We start from the raw sequence: 5,000 nt of genomic DNA, 5'->3' as shown, positions 1-5,000 counted from the left end.
ATAGGGCTGCTGGCACTGGGGGCTATAGGCGGCTGGCACTGGAGGCTATAGGGCTGCTGTAGTGGGGCGGGCAGGCAGGCGGCACTGGGGGCTATAGGGCTGCTGTAGCGGGGCGGGCACTGGGGGCTATAGGGCTGCTGGCACTGGGGGCTATAGGGCTGCTGTAGTGGGGGCTATAGGACTGCTGTAGTGGAGCGGATAGGGCTGCTGTAGTGGGGCGGATAGGGCTGCCTTCACTGGGGGACAGGGGCTGCTGTAGCTGGGCGGGCAGGCAGGCAGGCAGGCGGCACCATGCCAGGAAGGGATAAACACACAGGTCTACTGTAGGCTCATTTGATTGTGTATGAGGGCGATACTGAAACACTAGGTGTTCTTTATTTTTTTTTAAATGTGTTTACCATTCATGAAAAGGGAACTGTTTTTCATTGATATTTACTAACATGAATTTAAAGTGCTACTTCATATTCATTTGCCATCACGAGTGTTATCTGATCAGAGGCATAGTACAGTGCATGGTTCCAAATGTCTGTTTTGCATTCAGTAGGACCCGATACGACAGGGGTGTGGAACCTACAGTATGTTTCCAGGACTGTTTACGGCCCTTGAGGCCGTCTTATCCGGCCCCCGATGAAATTTTGATGTTATGCAGCTTCACATAATATATGACATGTTTTGTAAAGGAATCTTAGAAATTACATTTACAATATAATAAAGGTTAACATATATTTTTATTGGACCTGGTGAAAGTTGGGTCTTTTGTGAAGGTGGCCAAATTCAATACAGGCCTAAAGTGCAGCGGAAAATCCTGGATTGTGTTCTTAGTATGGCCCTTGGAGAGCTTTATAAAATTTGAAGTGGCCCTCCAATGAAAACTGTTCCCCACTCCTGCAGTAAGCTCACCAGAGCTATACATGGGTTCTACACGTTTGTTTTCCACTGACTGCGCGAAACCAGCTGCCCACAACTCAACCTCTGATTGTTGGAAACCACTGTCGGTCAAAAAATTAGCTCATGTGGTTGGCTGCCAGTGTCTTGCCCCTCCTCACAATACTGTGTTGATAAACATGGTGAACCCATGTAGGTATGATAACCTGACAAGGACAGACCCTCTCTACTCCTTTCCATTCCTAGAAGGAAGCTGACCATGTCAAGCTATGGGTATGGTATGGTAGGCTATTGTCATTAATTAGCTGGCCTTGACAAGTTTGAAGAAGGGGAGGCAGTTCTTACCCATTGAAACTTCAAGAGTGTTTGGGGAAAAGCTTTCCTCAGCGCAACCAACATACACAACTGCTTAATTATCAACCAAGTCAGCTAACTTGCAAATGGAATTGGTCTGTGTGTGAGGGCAATGCTAAACGCGGGGAGCCAGAGGATGCATAGATATTTAATTTGGCTGAGTTTGAGGACCTGGCTGCACTAATACTCCAGATAGATGTCGGGTGGGATCAATACAGATTTAATTTGGGCTGGATCTGAGGGTCACACTACAACAACACACAGTATGGATAAATAGATATCTAATTCTGCCACTTGTATGTGGGTGATATTACAAAAAGGAGACGCCATGGGTACGTGCATAGTTGTGCGTAATACTATGCGCAATAGATCACACATGCGGAATATCGACAGGGCACAAGGGCACAGCGCTGAACACAAGCCAAATGTGGAAAATAAATGTTAAGGGCGTTTTGAAATACTTGTGTACCAACTTGTGTTTCTACACACAAATCTTGTCATGATGTTTAGGAGCTGACATATTTCTGTTTGTTTAGGCTATTTACTTACTCTTTCGTTGTGGTTCAGTCAAGCGATGTTTTCTTCCTTAATTGCCCGACAAGGTCCAGTTTTACAACCGATATACAACTAATTAACCGACCGCTGCTTACCTTCTTTTAGAGCCCTTCTTTTGATTTACATGACAAACATGTAGGTTTAGGTCATTAAGTTTCACAAACAAACAACCTCATGAAAACAACACCAGGGGAGAAAGTCTCGCATTGATTCACTGGTGAGGATCCTACCCACTTCAGAACTGGGCATGGCACTCTCTCTGAGGAAAGATTATTGATTACTCAGTTGCAATTAAGGAGGATAAAAGTAGCCTACATTTTCTGAGCACCCGCGCAAAGCGTTTCATTCATGGGTTGGCAAGCTGTCATTTCAAAACTATCATGGTGAAACACATAGCGCCCTCTTGAGGTTCTGTCAAGCTATTGTTTTTATTGTATCGTTTTCTATGCGGGCCACAATGGTAGACAGTAGTTTAAACGGCATGTAGGCTAAGCGACAGAAATGCCACATGTCCAGCTACAGCCATTTGGCTGTGTAAAATTTGGAGTGACATATTTCGACCTATAGGCTATAACCACGATGGACAAAGGACAACCCAAGATTGTAAATCGTAGAGCACGGTGCCCAAAATGCTCAAAGAAGCGGTAATGACTTTCACATTTATGTAGCCTACAGAAAGCTGTAGGCCTATGCTATTCCACTTCTACTTTTGGACCTTTTCACATTTTCACAAAATTCTGCGAAAATAGGGCAACCTCGCCAACGTTTCTTTTTAAGCTGTCATACACAGCCTAACCTAATTAGGCTGTAATGGGCAAATAACTAAATATAGGCTAGCAATTGGAATTCACTTTATGTATCCAGGCGAGACGAGAGCCGAGCATTCGCCGTGCTAAACATTTTAATGTTGTTATGGTCATTTCAGGTGATTTCATCATGGTAATTCAGGCGTGCGTCTCATCCGTAATGTGATAAACCCCGTCTGACATCTGCCAAAAGCGGCGTGCGCCACCTGGTGGACGAAGGCCGTCATATTTTGTGAACCTCGTCGTGCATGCTGCAGAAGTCCTGTAAATGGGTCCTGTCTGCGGTTCTACTGCTGCTGTTCAGGATTTCGCTACAGGCAGAAACCACTCAGATTGCATAGCGATGGAGGCAAAAAAAAAAAAAAAAAAACTTTTGTGGGGTCGTGGTTTGCCCTGGTGGTAAATGAACAGGAAAGTACAGCGTTCAGTCAGACGGACGTAATTCTAAGTGAATGTCCCGGCGCAACAGTAACCCAAATGTCCTAAAAATAGGCCACTGTGTGCTCTTTCCTCTCCAGTGTCCTCATCTAAAGGCTTTCCTGCATCCCTTTGAACCAGCATTATCTCATCCGCACATTAACATTTTATACCATTCAAATTCTTGCTTTTAAAAATTCTTTAAAAAATAAATAAGCAAATGAATCTCACAATTAATCTCATACTTATAATTGAAAACTAGGCCTACATTACTTTCAGGATTCAGCCTCATTATCATGATTTTGGTCCTTTAATTGTCTTCATTAGGCTATTTAACTTTACTTAATAAAATATGCTATTTCAAAAAATGACCATGACCATCCCCATTAGCCCCCCATAAAAGTCAAACACCATCATCATATTACCCGAATGAATAACACCAGAAAACCTCAAAAGATCCATGGCAACACATTTTGAAAAAAAGAGAGACACTTTAATACTGTATTTTTATCATCAGGGTTAGTAGTATTCAGTGGTAACACTTTCATGGCCAACATGTACGTACAGTATGTAGCCTACCAGAACTGATATAGACAAGTATATAACTATCATCAAAGGGGTGTGTTGTATTCACTTAACAACACCCCCTCCAAAAAAAATCCCCCAATCTGTAGAGACAAGATAGATGCTGTGGCAGCGACGAAGGGCAGAGCTTAAAACTGTGAACTCCAACTGTGGCTCCGTCACACAGCTAAACAAAAAGAACAGAACACAGAAAACAAAAGCCGATGCCAGGATTGTAAAAATAACCTCCTCTACATATCTCTCCCCGTGTGTCGCCTGTTTTATTTCTAGTCTTTTTATTTTGTCTCTGTGTGTGCTAGTCTCGTCTCGTTTCCCCCCGCCGTGTACATCAAGACAACATGAGGTATGACAACCCTCTCCCAGCCTGTTTCTGAGCAGTGAAAGCGACACAAAAGGAGGAGAGAAGAAGAGGAAGAAAAAAAGAAAAGAAAAGCGAGAGCGGAAGAGAAAAATAAGGTTGCCGTCAGACCTAGACGTGTCAATATGCACCTCCTTTATTCTCATCACACAGCTGCCTGCCTCCACCAGAGCCGTGTGTGTGTGACAAGTTGGAGCGTAGAAAGGCGTGCGTGTGTGTGTGTTACAAGTTGGAGCGTAGAAAGGTGTGTGTGTGTGTGCAGGGGTGCCGAAAAGGGGGGGACAAAGGGGACAGTTGTCTCAGGGCCCAGGGAGAGAGGGGGCACAGAATTGGGTCCTCATGACATTGTATCTATGGGGTTGGGGGGCCCTTTCAGATGACTTTGTCCTGGGCACGGCCAAAGCTGTCAGGGTCCCTGTGTGTGTGTGACAGCAAGTTGGATCGTTGAAAGGAAAGGTGTGTGTGTGTGTTAGATGGCCTTGCTGGCTGGCATACTAACAGTGAGAGCACAAAAACACAATTACATTCCCCCGTTGCCACGTTTTTTATTTTGTCTCTTCTCCTCTCCTTGCCTCTCGGGACCTCGAGGCAGACGAACGAACACATACAGAACACGCTCAAGTAGAAGACGAAAAGAAAAAGAGCATCACCTGACATTCCAACACCCCCCCTGACGCTAAGGATTATGGGAACCATTATCCATACCCCTCCCCCACAGGCCCCTCTTGAAGATGCTGGATATGATCTCTCATCCCCAACCAAGTGGCAGTGTAACTACAAGCCCAGAGTGTAGCTAGCGATCATACCTACCCTACTCTAGGATTTATCATCAGAGAGTTTTGTGTACAGGTGTGTGTATGTGCTTCTGCTTCTGCTTCTGCGTGTGTAAACTGGAGCTTCTGAAGTGTGTCTGTTTGTTAGATGCTCTTTTGCTACTGTAATAGGCTTCCACTGTGTGTCCTGTATGGACTAGTGTACGGCCTCCATCATATGTGTGCATTGGAGCATTGTGTGTGTTCTGTATATATATTGAGGTATTG

This window comes from Engraulis encrasicolus, chromosome 9, assembly GCF_034702125.1.
Source record: "Engraulis encrasicolus isolate BLACKSEA-1 chromosome 9, IST_EnEncr_1.0, whole genome shotgun sequence".
NCBI classification, from domain to species: Eukaryota; Metazoa; Chordata; class Actinopteri; order Clupeiformes; family Engraulidae; genus Engraulis; species Engraulis encrasicolus.
This window is presented reverse-complemented; position numbering follows the sequence as displayed.